The sequence below is a fragment of the Plodia interpunctella genome, chromosome 26, assembly GCF_027563975.2.
Source record: "Plodia interpunctella isolate USDA-ARS_2022_Savannah chromosome 26, ilPloInte3.2, whole genome shotgun sequence".
NCBI lineage: Eukaryota > Metazoa > Arthropoda > Insecta > Lepidoptera > Pyralidae > Plodia > Plodia interpunctella.
In genome coordinates this window covers 6,098,464-6,118,921 of record NC_071319.1, presented here as the reverse complement: position 1 = coordinate 6,118,921, position 20,458 = coordinate 6,098,464, and the positions used below count along the sequence as shown (strand labels likewise).

General features: G+C 35.6%; 1 protein-coding gene across 1 annotated transcript in view; it reads right to left on the bottom strand.

Moving 5' to 3' along the window:
• oc (ocelliless) overlaps positions 1-4,898 on the bottom strand; it is a 40,613-nt gene extending 35,715 nt beyond the window's left edge. The window contains exon 1 of the mRNA XM_053764871.2: positions 4,556-4,898. The gene's annotated coding sequence lies outside the window, so the exon portion shown is untranslated. The remainder of the gene's footprint in view (positions 1-4,555) is intronic.
• Positions 4,899-20,458: the final 15,560 nt, after the last annotated feature.

Sequence of the window (20,458 nt, the reverse complement as noted above, 5' to 3'; positions counted from 1 at the left end):
CCAAGACCTACTTTATAAGACTCACTCATATATGTAATGAGAAAAATAAACATTTTGTCATGTTCTATATCTGCTAAATAAAGGCAGAGACACTTGATACAGCGGCCATTACTGAAAAAATAGTCTATATTGTTATCAAAACTTATGTTAACAATTGAAAGATCAAAAAGTTCGTATGGCTAATTACTTGTAATGTAAACGTGGGGACCAATGAATAAAAGCGATGCGACTCATCCCGCCAATTTATTAATCTTCCATCTCCGTCTATTAAACATGCGTTTTCTATTCTATTTATCACTAACGAAAATCTGTCAAAATTAACAAGCTCATCAACAAAGCAAAATGTATTTTATAGTTTTAACAATAGGTTGTATTTTCGAACAGAGGTCAGCATTAAGCGCCCTACACACACACACACAAAGCGAAGTGAAAGTGAAGCGCACACAAAGGCGATGTTTGTAAAATTAATGACGTTAGATAATGATGTTGTTTGGTCGACGGCTCGTGGTCTACGGGATTTCGATGGCGCCTGTATTGATTTGTTTGTATTTTCGTCGTGTACACTTTTTTTAAAAAGGTAACTTTCGACGATTATTTTTACAAGCTCATATTTTACTCGCAGTGTAACTATGTCTCGGGTGGAAACTTGCAACTCAACTTTGAAGCAGATCTTCAACCGATTGAGCTGAAATGTTGAAAGTCTTCCATGCTGGTAAGAAATAAAAATGTGATAATGTATCTGTATGAATTCATATTAACTAAATTAAAAATTTAAGAAACTTCCCAAATAATAAAATAACTGTTATTGAAAGTTAAGTATGACTCTGGTATTAGATTTCTTAATTTGAAGTTTGATTTAGATTTATTTTGCCATGGTCAATTAGACAGACGATTGCAAGATCGGATTGCACTTCAAAAAGCTACCGCCTCGCCCCTGATCTGTTTATCTGAGATGAGATGCAAACAGACAATTATTGGGTTCCGTTAGGGGTCACACGGAAGCGTTGGCTGATATAAATCTTATGTCTTTATTGACGTTTTCATTGCGTAAATTTAGCAATTTTTTGCATAGGTACCTAAATAATTTCGTCGGGTGACTAATTTTTAATAGTTGCTTAATTCCAAGTCTAGTCTTCCATATTGGTCTGAAAGAGATAGAAAAACATATCTATCTGTGCAGATTGCTAACGTCAATCAAGGAAGTGGGATTCTTCTCATTGGCAATATAATTATTATCAAGTACACTAATTCGCACGCTAGACATATTTATCTATCTGATAAGTGTAATAGATTTTCACGGAAATTACACTATCTAACCTCGCAATTTTGTATTAAGAGACTGTGTAAACACGTACGAAATTTTCAGAGTTCAATTTCTGTAAAACCTTAAAAAAATTAAGTAAACAAAAATTATTTTTTAAGGTACAATATCTAAGATGAATTACGAGTTATTTGATTAATAAAGTAGTAAGCAAGGTCGTGTCGAGTGCGAGTTCCACTTTTCTTACAAGTCTATCTATTTTTACCCGGTTATAGGTAGAGAGTCAAGTTTTTACTGCAGCTTAAAATAACTTGCAGGGTTTTACTGCAAGCAGATTGACCTCAATTCAAATAGTTTGAAGGTTTTATTCAGTGGTTCTACATTCCTTCTAGTTTGATCACAACAGTATGTGAAAGTGCTTAAAATAGACTTTCAAAATTAAATCTAAGTATTTCATCTATCTCTGATGAAATAGATTTAATCTGATCGGATATGTAAGAATCAAAAATCCTATCCTACTTTTTGTGACAGTATTTGGATGGAAGCTTGCTCTTTACACGCAACAAAATTATTGAATGAACACTTCTTTAGCGGCGTTGTGCACTTTTTGTGATGGGTAAAAAATGTTTAACTCGCGTCAGGACACGTGACCCTGATCGAAAAGACGTCAAAAGTGCAGAACGTTAACATTCAAGTTTTCACTACTGCCGGCACTCCCGGAGTGCGTGTGTCTTTTTGTCTGTAATAAAATCTTTAAAGTTAAATAATAAATTACCTAGAGTTGTGCACGACGTGATTATTTGTCAGGTTCTCTTTAATGACAAGAGGAGCTTGTGGCAGAAATGTCGTTTTTGAAAAATCTCTGGAATAGCAAATGCCATTACTTTTTATTTCGAAATTAGGTACTAAGAGAGGAAAACTACTTGGAACTTTTTTATGTTTTTGTACTAATATCAATATTATAAGCGTAGTTTTCGCTTTGTCTAACATATTTATGTCATCATAGTAATAAATAACCTACTTACACAATAGTAAAATTTTTGTTAGCAGTATATGTGAAATACTTGAAGCCCCTAGTGATATTCGGCATAAAAAAGTCCTTTTCTATCAACAAGCGAGCCCACAAACAAGCGAAGTGGCCATTAAACCTCAACATAAAGATCGGGGGTAGGAACTCGTAAATGCAGGGCGGGGCGGGGCCACGCCCCGTTGGGGATGCGGTTGTTCGAGACGCGGCTGAGAATACAATATTTTTCACGGCGGATAAATCGTAAATTAATAAGTTTTCTATAATATACCTGTCCGAATAATTTGATGTAAGGTAGTGCCCTTATTATTTATTATATACAAGCTCTTGCACAGTTAGGTACCCTGTGTCCCTGTCCGTACTTCAAACTACAAATTTCAAGAAGATTGGTTGTTAAAGCGTGAAGAGGCAACAAACAAACTTACTTTCGCATTTATAATATTAGTAAGGATGTATAAAAATCCGTAAGTATTAGTTTTTGAGTTTATCGCGAACAGACAGTCAGATGGACGCTGTCGTGTACCTACTTTCGTTTTATAATGCCGTTTCCTATATAATAACAATACAAAAGTACAATATCACTCTATAGCCTCCCCAGTCGGTAAAAAATAAAAAATAGATATGAATTATAATAGCTAATTGATATCGCACCCCGGCAGCCCGCGGCGGGCGAGGGGAAACTGTTGTTGAATGACAGGGTGGCGTCCGCTGGGCGGGGTGCAGCGCGGCGCAACGATCTGCGCTCATTTATGCTTGTGTTGACGAGAAAAGGTTTAATATAAAATTATAACTGTAGTCACAATTTGTAATTAAAAAAAAACTATTTTTAAGCGTCTATCTAGGTATATAAGATATAACTTATCTAAATAAATATCAAAAAGCAATTATATATCTGATTATAATTGCTTTTTTTAACATCGAGTTTAGGTATTATATTTCAAAAGCAAAAAGTGATACGACAGTCTATCTGTAACATTTTTACAGTTAAACCACTAGACCGAGTTTTATAAAATTCGGTAGGTATGAGTGTTGATAAAAACCTTATTACAAACAAAAGTTTCTTTTTTAAATCAATTCCATAGGGGTGGATGATGAATCTGTATGAAAAGTAGACACAAGATGCTAATATAACGCGGGTGGAGTCGCGGACAAAAAAAGCTAGTAACAGCATATTTGAGATATTCCAAAGATTATCTGATAACAAGACACGGTAAAGTAGTTGATTACTTGTGAGCAGTTGATCTGTGATTAAAGCTTAAGTAAAATAATTAATTGTAACTGTACGATGAAGTGTTATGTAAATAAATTGACTTTAAGTTATTCATTATGTATATTTTGTATATATAAGTGTAGATAAATTTTGTATGCTATTTCACCATATCCAAGTTAAACTTGACCGATTAACAATAAACCTTAACCGTTTAGTTATACATATATTGCAATTTATATATCTAGCATATTGCATAGAGTAACCTATGTACCTAAGTATACATAGTGTTACATATATTTTTAAGCTTTCAATTAAGTATTTACTATATTTGTAAGACAATTTGCAGTTTAAGTTTAATAGGTACCATTCTATCGTCTCGAAGTACCTATTCGAACCATAATTTTGGGAAATTTGTTAAAAAAAAAAAATTCTTCATAAAGTATCTATCTACTCACTCGTGTCAAATTTTACTAACTATATACTTGTTTAATAATGGAAAAAAGAGTCCGGAATACCTTTGGTCTAATGCATTCGGTCTAGCCAGGCCCAACTCTAGGACTTGCCTATACAAGCGACGCAAATGACGCCCCGTATAGGCCTAACGCCGCTTCAATTTCTGATGTAAACGATGACTTACAATTGAGTCCGGGAAAATCTCATGTATATATTCACAAGTACTTAATAAATAAGTTTATACACGATTCATTTCATACGTTTTCATACGTATATCTATTTATTTTGATTAAAAAGAATCGTGACGCGATTCCTAATTTATGTTCTGTTTATCTTTTTAGTACGCAGCAAATAATGATGAATGATCACAAATGTGGGTATTTTAACAATAACATTGGGATATTTGACATTTAATTTATTACCACAAAGTTATGGAGATATATTTCACGTCTTGCGACCCATGAAACTTGTTTGCTGAATATTTCCATAGACAATTTCAGACCGGAAGTTGCCTTAGTTCTGTTGGTATTACCGGCAGGAAAAGTAGTTCCAATTTTGAACACATCATTTTAAGTTTTAAAGTGGCAAAGAAAAGAAAACTTACCTTTTTATGTCAAAATCCAATGTAGCTATATTTAGAACACTACTGTAAAACTTGATAATCGCACTTGAATAACGTTTATGTCGATCCTTCACTAGCCACGACACTAATGCTACGTTTTTACAGAAATTATCTTATCGCTAAATAACATACTAATCGGTGACTTTTAATTTCCTAATTGGACGTCCTTGCAAGTCTGTGAAAAAGGAAAAAGAATTCGTTGTATAAACATAGGCCGGTGAGAAAAAACTAAAAAGAAAATAAAGTCACTAAACACAGTCCATGGACACCGGTGTTCGAATCTCGAATTCGAAAGTCTATTTTAGGGACGCGACGCGCTGTATACAAGCGCTCGCGCGGTCGAGACGAGACTGCCGCGGTCGTCCGCCCCTCGCGTCTCACGCCCCTCCCTACTCGACATAATTTTCAGGTAAAAAATAAAATAAAAAAGATATTGTTTGTTATCTATTTAGCGACATTTTTTTGCTTACCTGTGGCGAAATTAGTAGTTTGTATACAGTGGTTGTTAGGGGCGTGTAGGTGGTCTAGCATTGTTGGACGATTAGCGAAGTTCTTTGTTTCGGAAGTTGCGCTCGCGTTAGGTTGGAGCCACCATTCGGGGAGGAATTAAAATAAATCGATGTGGGTCAAGTTTAATAGGCGATATAGTAACTACAAAGTATATCTGCAACTAATATGGATTTTGTTACGAAAATATTTGCCAAATGTATCTGGCTGGAATTTTTGAATAAAAATTATTTTTTATAAATAGTTATAGAATAAATTCAAAATATTTGAAAGTAGATATTATTTTTCAATCGAATTAAGATAGTGAGTTATACCATCATTTATCTGTATAAATTGACTTTTTAAACATTGGCAATATTTTGTCTATAGGCTCATAGTCCATGATTCTGAACAACTTTTAGTATGGTGTATGGTAGTAAATCCGAAATTGTGAAAAGAAATCATCTGTTCTATACAAAATTGTTTTTTTTTTGCGATTTCAAAGTTGCTTCCATACGAAAAGTTGTTCAGGTTCCATGGACTGAGCATGTAGATAATGTATAAGAAATCACGCATCACAATCACATTGAGGCTATACAGGATAGCCTCAATATAATTGATGATTACACCAAGAGATTATAATATTACTGAAAAATATGGTACCTACGTTATAACTAAATTATAGGACATAATAACATGCAACCAGGGTTAAAAATCTGCCAACGAAAAAGTAGTCGCGTCGCGTATTCATATTACTAGACATTACCCCGAAACCCTTTATAAAGCAGGTAGCTCTGCCTATTTCAGAGCACCAGATTAGTAAAAACCTTAAAAACGTTCCCATAGTGTGCCCAAAGCGACAATCGACAGATGACAATCCGTCTATTGTTTAAAAACAAAACGGCTTCCGTGAAAACAACAAAAGATGTGCCATAGACAAAACTTTTACTTCTTAATAATCAGCGTTAATCCTCATAATCCAGGCATTGATTAAAATGATAATACAATGGCAAATAGTTTCACTTTTGTCATACCTTTAAAAAGGGATTTGACCAAATATTTCTTAAATAGAGGATTAACTTTGAGCTTTGATTAGGAAATCTTATTTCTGTGTACACCGTGCTCCATTATGGGATTTGTAATAAATACGTAGTTCTGCAAACTATTTGTAGGTATAATAACATGAGCTCAAATATAACTAGATGTTATATAAGCTCCGTTTGACCGCGGGTCCTATATCTATTCAAAATTGTTATCAAAATATATCCCGGGTATTTATCTGTTAAATCGTGACAGACACTTTTATTTATTTTTTGAAAAACAAACGGGTTTATAATATTACAAATGATATAAATAAATACCTCTATAAGTTAGTACTTAGTGCATTGAATAAAAGAATTAAAGAAATTATTTATTTCAGACTGTACATAACTACAAGTCCATTGTTTGTTAGTAGGAGACTTACAACTGTGATGAAATTACTATAAACATGGACGTATATGAATATGTAAAGAAGCTCAGTATTATTATTATTGGGCTGTCCCCCACACTGCCGACGTGGCGTGGTGCTCCTACCGTTGGTGCTGCCCTACCCGTGGGCACAGGGAAGCGCTCGTCTACGGAGCGCAGCCTGGGAGCTGACTTTGCTGTGCTCAATAAACATTCCCACAATAACACAAATATTAATTCAACGAAAAGACAAATAATCTTGTGGAAGACATCGAAAGCAAACAAAACTGTGCATTTATAATTACTAGCAAGTATACTAACATAGTTTTTACTTTTACATCGATTAAATTAACTAATTGCCATTGATTCGATAAATCTGTGATCGATCTGGTGGATGCGGTTATAAAATAAATGTATAGTATTTATCTCCTAATAGGAATCCAATCCAAGACTCCCAGACAGACGACCGAATTGACCACTGTGCCACTACTCCACAGAGATTGTCAATGTTTATCGTGAGGTGTGGAAATGAGATAACATCACAATCGTGAGTTAGGTATGGCAATCAATGCGAGTGGCCGCGGTACTGCCGACTGCAAGCCAACTTGTCACCGATGGACGTCTACCTAATGGCTAGCAGCGAATTTCTATTGATTTTGGTTTGAATGTATTGTCGACCGTATGACTGTTGATTAAGGTTTGTAGGAATTGGCTTGTATATATATATATATATATATATATATATATATATATATATATATCTCACACAATTTACATCTTGCGCTTTGAAAATCGCCCGTATGAATGAGGCTTTATGGATCACGTGCTCGTAAAGAAGTCCGTTTTCAAAAATCGTCAAAGTTCCATGATAACAGCACAAATTTCACTTGTGATAACATGTACTTACTCGCATAATGTATGGCATTTGGACCGCTGTGTTGTTTCACACACCGTCTATACATTGGGAGCGCTACCGGTCTGAGCGACAACACGATTTTATTCCACGTTTACGACGACATTACACGAATTAGTCGCCAGCACGTTTTATTTTTATTATTTCTCCAGATTTTCGACCAGTCACAAGTTTTAATTTTTAACCACAGTATGAATTAATGCAACCTATAGGTAAGCTTGAAAGGAAACCGCTCTTTTTTTGAAAAGTTTTTGCAGCCGGACCACAAATCGCAAGGCGAGGTGAGGACAAGCGGAGTGGGGTGCTACGAGTAGCAAAGTGGTGGCTTGTAGATAAGCGAAGTCCGAGGGCTGAGGGGAAGGCTGAAGTCGAAAATGGCTTCGAACCACACGGGATAGATGTGAATAACATGGATTAAGACAGGCCTATGTCCAACAGTAAAGGGCTGCTGATTATGATGGTGATAGGTACATTTCTCCCTCTGAGACCTTACTGAGAGTTTTTGTCTATGATACGATTAATCTCTCTAAGATCCTTGCTCCGAGGAGTATGTAGCTAGATCTTTCATGCCTTGCTCACACTACAACAAGTTTTGACAGCCGTTAAGTAGGTATTCTCTATTATGAAGTTCGACATTTGAAAATTTCGAATTCAAAACCAGCGTTCGGATACACGTACATTTTCAAATGTCAAAAGATTCACACCTAAAAAGAAAGACTTTCTTTTTAAACATTTCACAAATGTAATTTAGACTTTATTGCATTGTATTAAGGTCGCGTGTTGCTTTTTTTAGTTGAGACTTATGTTGTTTTGAGTTGGAGCACGGGAATGGTAAATGTCATTGGTTTTGTGCGGTTAATGAAGGATATATGAATGTGGACATGCATGGCTGTCGAAATAACATTTTGATCCATTCTGGTTCGATTGATCGGATATGGGGATAAAAAGTACCATTCGCTATGCGTCCTACAACAATTATTCTAGCTGTATTTACGTATCATATTTCTCATCAATGTATGGTACGTGTCTAGTTTTATATGATGTGACATACATTAAATAATACTAGCTGTCCCAGTCAAAATGTGTCAGATGCGTTTGTCATACAACCCGTTACCCTTTGGAAGTAGAAATTTGAAAAAAAGTAGCTTAAATGCTTGAACTCGGTCTTTAACTATGAAGAGTATTGATTGCAATTGTATGGATGACGTTAGTAAGGACCAGTTTTAAAAAAAGTAACAAGTACAGTTTTAAAGGTGAAATAGCACAAATTAATCACACTGTAGTATACTAGTCAAAAATAACGGACCCTTAATCCCAAAAATATGAAATATTAATCGTGTGCGAATGTAACAGCCCATATTTACCACAGTCTGGTTGATAAGACTACAGCAGAAATCCCAGTAGACGACAGTATGCGGTGCTGTGAAGGTAATCATGGCATGTCCACACTGCGCGCCGCGCGGTCGGCTCTCGACAAAAGTGAGATATATGTTAAATACGACATTTTTTATTTTTCAGTGCTGGAGTATGAATTTATGGTATTTTGTCGACTGTTGTCTGTGGCTCGGGCCGCCGGGGACACTTTATGGTGCTTTACCCAGAGCTACTAACGCGGCCTCGCTGGTTTGAAACGTAGCAAGAGAACCAACACATGGCTGGTTAGGGTGTTGCTGATGTAGAAAAAAATGTGACAAAAAAATTACTTCCTCGTCCATCTGTATCCGCTAATACCACATCCTTAAAATAAGTATTATAAGCTCCTGGGTGTCAGTCGTCACCAAAAACTTCTAACTCCAGTACATACTTCAAAATTTGTTGCAAATTAGCAAACATCCAATATATTTTAAGCTCCTGGGTGTCAGGTCACCTAAGACATTACTAGCTCCTTGTTCAGAATTATAATATTTTTTAATTGAAGTTAAAAAATATTATAATTCTTTATTTGAAGAATTATTGTAGCAGCCGTAGTTACAACATCCATAGTAATAACTGCTCCTGGTTGCGAGCAGTTATTACTATGGATCGGAGATTACAACATTACCCCCCACATACAAACTCACAAACGCTTCCTCTTTATAATACTAGTGTAGGATTTTCACAATCTAACATTTTCTTGAAACAAGTAGATTACTACTTGTTTCAAGAAAATGTTAGATTGTGAAGAAACATCATAGAGCACTTAAAATGCGATAGCCAGCCCTAAAATATTAGTTAATGTAACGTCCATGTGACATCAGCTCCTGGGTCCACCTCTAGACGTCGCCAGCTCGCGCTCGGCGCCGGTGGTCGCGCGCCGCTGCCCCAGCAACTAGTTGCAGGCAGCCCTCGCCGCGTCGGTAGCGCTTGTAATGTGCGCATTTGCTCCGCACCCAACGGTTATGCTCCCGTTGAAATTTCTGGGTAAAAGCAGCTTATCACGGGCTCCCTTCATTATATTTGCGTGATTGATTTACAACATCATCTATTGAATTACACACATTCAAATTTTCGCATTATTAGTACAATAGGATACCTACCTATTATGAGAATAAAGGAGGAGGGGGGGGGGGGGAATTAGTTTCTGTATAGTAATCCAAACGCAAGTGGCATCGAAATGTAGTTTATAAGATTGTGAAAAATAATTTAAAAGGTGCCTGTGAAGGTCTAATTTCTGAGTGACGCTTTAATCGAACCCAGGACGTCCAGACAGCGCGGCGCTCGAGCGCGTCGGCCACCACACCACGGCGGGCGGTCTATAAAATGCCAATATAATCAAAATGCCAGATAGTAAATTTTCCGTCTTAAAAAGATTTTTTTCTGTACTTAGGTATTTATTACAATAAATATATAATTGAAATGTCCATGTTCTCCATCAGCTCATCAGCTTTTTAAATATACCTATGCATTTCTAAAAAATCAATATTGCATTACAAATTGGAAATGCTGCCAGCCTTTTAGGCACGTTGCAGCAGGGCGCCGCTCTTTTTAGGCTGTAAGTACCTACAGTTAAGGATTTTTTAATTTACTTTATTTTTAAGAGCAATTTAAATGACAATAATGTGAAGCAATCAGACCACCTGCGTATCATCGAGAAGGAAGGGGCGCGCGGCGCGGGGGGCTCCTCTTTACACCGGAAAGGACGTAGGCTTCACTCTGACGTCATATTTTTAATTAACCTGTTCTGCTGGCCTACCATCAACTTTTACAGGACGATTCCAATGCAACTCAGTTCAATTTAGGCACCTAAAATGAATCGCATTCATACTAAACATTAAGTCGACGGTACGAATTTGCGATGCAGTTCAGTTTAGGTCGTAAAGTGGATCGCGTTACGAGATGATGGTAAGCCCCCTGGAGTTATGAGTTATTCCTTTTAGTTGAGATTTTACTTCTTAAAAGAATCAAAATCAAATCATTATTTACAATGAATGGAAGTAGTTATAATGGTGGAAACAAAGAATAAACTGGATCTGAACCTTTGTTTATCTGTAAGTAGTTGTAACAAAGCTGCAGGGTTTGTATTTACAAGCTATTATTTAACTTGCAATGTACTCGTATATCCCTGTCTGTATGTCTCGGGTGGAATCTTGCAACTCAATTTTGAAACAGAGAAGCAGACATGTCCATTTGATTGAGCCGAAATTTTGTACACACGTTTAGTTTGGATAACAATGTATTATTATGATAAGCATGACCTGATGGCGCACCCAGACACGGCTCCAGATTCAACAGAACTTCTCTTTTTTGTATACATTAAAGGCAATAAGATCTCTGACAACAATAAAAGCTTGTGTCAAAAATGACATTTTTGTAAAAAAACTTATTTAGTGTGTAACGCCACGCATCATGACCTCTTTAGTCATATCGCGTGCGCGCCGGCATGATTTTTATTTCTTTCATTCTAAATTCAAAATTTGAAATTATTGTTCCACTTGATGTTTTGAAATCACATTTTGACTCATTCATTACCATAACGATATCGGCACGTACTACACGTACGCTGTAATAATAATAAAATATACCTATATAATAAATTATAGCCCTTGAAGGGTCTGTATTTTACTTATCAATGATACTATTATACAACTGTCTGCCTTTGCCTATTTCTACTCCAACCTACCCTGAGAGTACACTGCCACCTAACAAGTTGAACGCGCAAATCTCTGAAACCGCAATAATTACAAAATTACCATATTATTAGGGGTAGGTATTGCGGGGTCATGTCATCTGGACACGTGAAATAAACTTGATAAATATCCTGTCTTTATAATATGCCTGTTTGAATGTTTTTACACGTTCACGCAAAATCTACGACATCAGTGTGCCAGGTACGAAATACATTTGAATTACGTCACCCTAACTCGGTTAGACCCAAGATGACCCATTTGTGGGTCAAGGACCTCATCAACGTGTCCAAAACTCACAATTATAAATTCCAATATTATTATGAGGCGTAAAATCCAACCGTACCAACTAGGTTTACAATCGGGACGAATAAAGGCCGCCCGGCTAAGGTCACCTCAAAAACATTATATTCCCTCAATCTTTTCTATAATACACCTTCCAACGGTCGTCTATAATGAAAATAGTTTTATAATTACATCAACAACCAGCAATGTATCCTAACAATTTTAAAAGTGTTGGGAACGAATTAGTTCCAATAATGGAATCCCGTCGCCCGGAAACGAATAAAAAACGCGGCAAAACTTTTCAAACTTGGAACTCAATGGAACGTCATTTTTTACGTCCGTTCGGCTTGTCGCAGTGAAAAATGATATAATTTATATCGGTACCGGCTGGTAGCAGGCCGCTACCCGTTTTGTGTGCGCGTGATAAAATATAAATAAAAAATAAATTTTATAATATTTTTTCTCTTCTACTAATTTAAAATGTTTCCTTATCAACGCGCGGCGCGCTTCGACAAAAGGCGTAGTGATGTGGTGCTTGTTACATTTTTATCGATATTGATTTTTCAAGTTTAGATGTTTATGGCAAGTAATCATAAAAAAGTCGATCATACCCAAGTATCCCTGCTTCCATACTCCATGCTAGTATTATAAAGAAAATATTTGTATTTTTTGTTTATAAGTAATAAACTCAAAAACTACTGGACCAATTTTGATGAAATTTGACACAAAGACAGGCGAAGCTTTCAAGAGTAACATAGGTTTCTTTTTATTACGGTTTTACCCGAACAAAGCTGGGATGAATATCTAATTAGTTTATTAAATGTAATAAGTAATTACTTTTTACATTTTAAAAAGTAAACTACTTTTAGTAATAATTACAATTACTTAGCACGTTTTAGTAGAATTGAAATGAAATAAAAACTTATCTGAACTAAATAATGTTAACAATGCGGTAAATTACTGTATTGCATTTACGCGCATTCATTACAATAAATACTTACATCAGACAACACAGAGTTGGGACAACATACGGTTGAAGAGTTTATAATATTAATCTAACGCACTTATCGCTCAAATTAAATCATTAACCACTTTTTATGAACAACCGCTCAATTTTTTGCACATTAATTAATACTATAACCACGTGAAGATGTTATCTATCGATAATTTAAACTACACTACCGCACACATACAGCGACATTCTCACGCACAAGTAAATCAAAGCGTGCGTTCATACAACCACGAATAAAATATTCAAATTTGGGAGCTGATTCCGTTTATGGCTACTTAATTTGGGTGATTCGATTTAAATATTTAAAAAAGGAACATCAGAAAAAACGAACGACCATAGACATTCCACCGCTTTGAACACGCGGTGGACTCGGTTAAGTTTTTTTCTTGTTTATGTGTAAGTGTAGCAGATTTCTGTAATTTATGGTTTATGGCCATGCCAACTTTACTTCGATCAATTGATTGTTATAGATAGCTTTATTTATATACGGATTTATGACTGTTGGCAAGTTATGGTTTTTAATTTATTTAAATTACGCCTTTAGCAGATATTTGCATTTTATACACGTTATTAAACTTAAATTCATTGTTATTGTTATTTGTCATAAAATTTACATAAATGCATCTTGAACCAAGAGGAATATTATTATTGCAAACTGGTTTGGAGCCGCGGATCCGTATTCGCATAATTTCTATGAACGTCCATTAATGTAAATGATGAAACTATCAAAAATGGTTTTTGGTATTTTCATTGTTTCCCTTTCACCTGGAATCTCTAATGTGTACTATGCATAAAGCTGATTCTGATTATAGACTGGTTCCGTTTTCCCCTTATAAGTAGCGGAAATACACATGCCAATAGTTTATACACTTGCATGCCAGCTACTTGCACGGTTTACTAGCGTGCGTTAAGTACACACCTCCGCCCTTACCGTATATCCCACTTATGTAATCCAAGTTCAATTTAAACTGCAGCGAAAATATTATAGGTATTCATCACTAAAACATAAAACTTTATTTGAAATATTTTCTCTACATTAACTGCGCTACTGTCTGAAAATAATCGAGCGCACTCGAGAAAACATTGCGAATTGGTACGCAGCTGAAAACGATCGTGTATCAATATAATCCCTCGGAATGAGCTCGGAGTTTACGAGCGCGCGGTCGTAAAACATCGGGACGGTGCGCGCCGGACAAATCTATGAGACGTATCAATTGCACGCGCTTAAGGTGAAGCTGTGGTGGAAAATAGCAGACAATAAGATAAACTTATCAGAGCTTTAAATTAAATGGTTATAAAAATATAGTTATTTAGGTTTTCCTACAGGGATCCAGAGAATGAAAAGATGAAGGATTCACGAGAATTTCATAACGCAGCAATGAGTAGGTGAGAAGTTCTCGTTGCGTCTTAGCGCTTAGATAGTGTCGAACTAAATTTGATAATAAATTGGGATGTTGAACTGTTTGTGGCTAACAGTGTATAGTATGACCTGGCTAATGATCCTAGCTCACTACATCACTGTAGACATTCAACTTTGTCACACAAATCAATAAAAGAGTCAATTTTACTAATTGAGACAATAACATCAGTAAAAATTAATGAAGTAATAAAGGCAAACAAGACAAAGTTCTTGGCCAATCTCATAACTGGTAGTGCGAGTAAGCGTTCCAATTAAAATATCTATTAAGGAACGTAACTGCAATATTAAAGTGTCATAATAAGTTAAGTCATTATTGTAAAGAAACAATAACTACGTCAATAAATGTATGCACCTTAAGATGACTGCCCGCGCACGACGACGCTGAGCGAATGAACAAAAAAGCGCACGGCACGAGACATTCATCTGACATTCAACGCTGGGAGGGGCTTACCGCACCCCGCCTCTCAAAACGAGCCTTCCCATTGGCTCATTTAAAAATCGATTCCATTTTATAAATATGTAACCACTTCCATGGTACCAATTTCAAAAAGTTCTATTCCAGTTTCTCCCATCACTAAACTCGCCCGTGTCTCGACGTCATTAGATTCGAAATTCGATCGTTTGACGTTTAGTGTTGCGACGTTCTTTATCGATGGACACTCAATTGTTTTACCGACATGTCTTTGTAGTCTCTTTTGTTTTATTTAAAGGAGAATAGGTCCAAGAGCTGTATTTTTTGTCTCCGCATGGAACAATTCTTGACAACGAATATTTTTTTCTTACGTCGCGCCTGTCGGAATAAACAATGAAACGCGTAGGTGGGTGAAATTGAATCGGTAATAAATAATGGTGTACTTATGATTTATGAAACAGGGGAGAAGCAAGGATCGGAACGCAGATTATGATCGGGCTTATTTCATAGTTAGGTACCTATAAGTAGTTGTTGTGTTTTATTCATGTACCTAGTTGTACCTAGATATAAAGTCATTTAATGTTATAAATTAACTTTTGCCAGTAAACCGAGGTTGCCATAATAGAAAAAAAATTATAAATACACAAAAAAAAATCTTTTGCCTAACGATATTAGATTTAATTAACTGATTCGGTATTGGAATAGTAACTTATGCATTACGTGTTAAGTGAAATATTATTCATTATAATCAGTATTTAAAATACCTAGTATGTTCCTGAGTATGTTTGAATTGAAAACGAAGAAATAATATATTGTCCTGTCCTGACACATGAATTATTTAAGTTGTATAGCGAGAAAAGTCACGGAAAATTAGTGTACTTGTGTAATGAAAAAGCAAAATAATTCAAGACTACTTCTGCTGGCGAGCTATATAATAAGGAAAAATGATAAAATTCATCAGATTCGGATCCGAATGGAGCGGGGAAATTGTTTTCAATTACCGCTTTCACTAGGGTTTTCACCGGTTAGTTTTCATATTTATTATTGTTTTTTCATAATTACAACTTTAACTGCATTGTTACGATGTTCCCTTGTCGTTTATCGTTTATATGTATTTGTTTGTGCGATCGGAAATTATGCAAACTGAGAATCACTTCCGCTGTACCTTTATAGTCGATTTTGGTGAAAATTATAAAATCTTAATTTCATAATTTTCACCAAAATCGGTTCAATGATAACAAACACCCATAAGTTAGGTACACTGACGCAGTAGCTCTCCTAACCATTGCGATTTCATTGTCATACCTCCATCCTAATAAAATAAGTACGTGGGTATTCAGTAGTACATAGTAATTATGAGCGATCAAAATGAAATAAATAAATAATCCGGACAAATCACACAGATTGAGCAAAGTAGTCCCAAAGTAAGTTCGAGACTTTTGTTTGACAATAGTATATTCCATAACAAATACATATATAGATAAACATCCAAGACCCGTCCCAATAAGAAAAATATCATTTTCCATCATGACCCGACCGGGGATCGAACCCGGGACCTCTCAGAGGCAAGCACTTTACCACTGCGCCACCGAGGTCGTCAGCAATAACTACTTAAAAGTCATAAATTTATGAAGAGAAAAACTGAAAATGCCATGAATTGTTCTATGTCGATATAACTTCCTTATTTAAGCAAAAATGCGATGCATCTTGGTGGAGCCATTCGATTTATATAAGTATATCTAAACTAGCGGCTCGCTCCGGCTTCGGGTAAAACCATACATAATCTCTATCTAATGCGTATTATTTCGCTGTAAGTTGGCGACCCTAGCCTCAACATAAATCCTGTGTTCTCTCCACCATTTAGTTAAATGTCCGCTCGCGGCGTTCCATTTTCATAATGGCCGCCGTTGACCAGGCTTTCAGATGTCCTCGCGAAATTAAACGAGGCTTCTTTTGTAATTGCAATTTTATCAAAATGGCTGTTACAATTATTACTATTGTCGTCAGAAATTCTGTCTTTATTACAAGAAATAGTACCTACATTATATTCTGTTGTCAATATTGAATAAATTATTTTAATGTTGAAATTGACAAAATGTAAGTGCACAAGCTTCATATTCAATCAAGTAATGTTGTGACCCCAAGCAATATGTTATATGAGAAGTAGCAGTACGTTGTTGTTTAAGATATTGGGTATTTAGGAGTCGGTGTACTTGCTTAAGTACTTTTTGTTGGTTTTAATTTAATAATTCAACTCAATCCCACTGTCCCACAACATTCTAAAAGCGAAAGCTTAGATATGAGTGAAGTCGGTTTCTCAAGTACGCTAAACCTACTGAACTTCGATTTCGACGAAATTAGGTTATATAAAAGTAGGTATTCTATGTATTCTGTATACTCTTATATATATCTATACTTTTTATTCCCGAATTCTCAGAGCCCTGGGGCGCAGCTAGATCCATACATACTTACAAATAAATAAAATTGAAGTGTCTGTGTGTAATTTCAAAATAACAGCATTTTTTTAATTGCATGGTATTAATAACCCGTTTGTATAAAACTTCGCCATTTAAAGTGAGATACATAGAATTTAATGTTTGGATTTGTGGATAGAAAAAAAATAATAATTCATAAAATGGATTTTGAATATACTTATTCTTATTCTCAAAATTAAGCTAGGCACGCGTACCTACTTAATATGACAGATGTTTATTAATTAAATACTACTTAAATCTTTTCTATAAGCGAAATAAGGGCAAGTCAAACAGATTTCAAGATTCACCGCAGTATACCGCGGGGAGTTCCAAATTGCGCTATTAGTGCCGTAGCTGTGATGTTGATGATGGGGTGGATCTCTTGCATCTAATGAAATAACACCCGCTGTCCGCAACGAGGGTAAAATGAACCACGAAATGGCAAACAAACGCGAATGTTATGAATATTAAGTTTCACCCCTCGCGAGGGGCAGTGATGTGATTGGCAATCGATATCGGCGGAACTTCACTTAGATCGTGACTAGGAAATTCTTGTAGGAAATATTTGTTTGTCAACAGCTTGTATATAGAATTGACACGTTCCACGTTACTTCACGGAGTTTAACACTCTCGGAGTTTAGTAACTGCGTACCTACCTACTCAATTTATTTTTTAATGATTACTTGTTTTTGTTGTCAACAGCTTGTATATAGAATTGACACGTTCCACGTTACTTCACGGAGTTTAACACTCTTGGAGTTTAGTAACTGCGTACCTACCTACTCAATTTATTTTTTAATGATTACTTGTTTTTGTTGTCAACAGCTTGTATATAGAATTGACACGTTACTTCACGGAGTTTAACACTCTTGGAGTTTAGTAACTGCGTACCTACCTACTCAATTTATTTTTTAATGATTACTTGTTTTTGTTGTCAACAGCTTGTATATAGAATTGACACGTTCCACGTTACTTCACGGAGTTTAACACTCTTGGAGTTTAGTAACTGCGTACCTACCTACTCAATTTATTTTTTAATGATTACTTGTTTTTGTTGTCAACAGCTTGTATATAGAATTGACACGTTCCACGTTACTTCACGGAGTTTAACACTCTTGGAGTTTAGTAACTGCGTACCTACCTACTCAATTTATTTTTTAATGATTACTTGTTTTTGTTGTCAACAGCTTGTATATAGAATTGACACGTTCCACGTTACTTCACGGAGTTTAACACTCTTGGAGTTTAGTAACTGCGTACCTACCTACTCAATTTATTTTTTAATGATTACGAATATCAGATATACAATTCCTAATCTGATAACATTTACCCTAATTCTAATAAGAATTGGTAAGATGTTGTAATGTTTTAATTTATTTATTTCTTAACTGCAATTAGAATGATGGACGCTACGAAGCAGAATTGACAACATGGACAAGAAGTATGACTGTAAGAGATCCCTACATGGGATAAGTTAAATCTGTCGATGTACCTACATGGATCTTGTAATCTTTTTAATTTAAGTATGTAAGTAGGTCCTTATTTTTCGTGCTTCTAACAAACAAACATTATGACCAACTCCACTGCCAAGTTGGCCAGAAACTTCTGGAGACATCGATATCGATACACGTCCCCTCCCTACGGCTGCCGCGCTCGACACTGGCAATTTTCACCGCGGGTCGCGTCCGCGCGCCATGTGTCGAGATTGCGATTGAATCGAGTACTCGATTACACGCTCGCGTGGCAGGGGCACTAATCGAGAGTTGCTTCTGTCTATGTTTGTTTCTTACTCTAATGCGAACATTAAATTTATCCCTTAATGGTGACCGCGGCTCCACTCACTAAAAGTTACTACCTATTTAATGTTACCTACACGTCTATGCATGTCATGAAATGAAATAATCAGCGGGAATCAAACCCACTTCCCTATTTAATCTAATAATAATTTGCCCATACTGGCCGATTAGACAGGGTCGTGGGTTCCAATCCCGCTTGAGTCCTAATTTTTTTTCATCCCATTATTTAACAATATATATAAGCTGGCACTACAACTAGAACCCCTCTCAAAAATATCGAGTTTCTAAGTTCATTGGTTTTGCAACGTCCAATTTACTACAGCAATTAATTAAATATCTAGGTACAATACTACGAGTACCTAAGCAAATGCCTCCGATCCTATTTTATCAATTTGTGGCGAAAATTAAAAAAAATGTCGTGAAATAATTATCTGTTAGTTAGAATTTTAAGCTTGTCCATATCTTCCTCCTAATGTACTGGGAATTTCCTATACATTTATCATTTATATTATTTAGATGTTATTGTATGATATTTAATTTTATATCGCACATAAATCACAAAACCGGCAAAGGCCCGAAGGTCGCTCGCATTAAGGCAGGCAATAAAAAAGTTAACAAACAAAAATCATAACCAGAATGCCAAATCACGTGTAACAACGTTCCAGAACTGAATAAATCCTAATTTGGAACGTGCTTCCGTCGCCCGAACTCTCCACCAGTCATCTTGAACTCTAGAACTACCATCCTAAAAGCAATCTTACTAAGAAAGTCAAAGAGAAAGAGGTCTTAGAATGTAGTTAAACTGGTCGATGTCACAAAGCGTTTCCGTTTCATTGTGCGCGCGATCGAGAGTTGGATAAATTCAAATAAAGAATGTTTGATTCACACTCGGTTAATGAACAGGGGTAAGCAACATTTCTGTTGATTTTTTTTTTATTTTCAATATTTTTGGATGGTTACTTTATAAGTGTTTATATATGTATCGTATAATGCTCTAAATTTGGATGCATGCCTTACATTCTGAAAATAAATAGGTATCATTGGTAATTTTTTTTTTAGAATAAAAGGATGAAGTTTCAACCATGATACTTAATGTGCCAATCAGATTGATTTTGTCAGACACAATCAATTATATGATCATAGAAACTCTGAATCTAGGCCTAGGTAGCAAATCTTTCTGGTTCTAAATGTTTATTTATTCCTTTAAAAAATATTTATTTTTAAATTTATATCGAAATGCACCGAAACAGTTAACAACCCCAAAGTCGTACCTAGTATTTTTTTCGCCGGCTACCGTGCGCGGCGGCCAGCCTTTAATATCAAAAAGATTTATTGCTGGCCGGTAAAAAATTGTAGCGTTTAAATTATATTTAGTAAAAAAATATAAAAAAGCAGCTAAAATATTACCTTCAATTTGTACAATTAAATGACATAGGACCTCGTTGGTAGATTTTAAAAAAGGATTCTAACACGATTGAAATATAGCTTAAAGTATTTTAATTATGGTGTTATGGTGTTTGATTAAAAGATGTGCG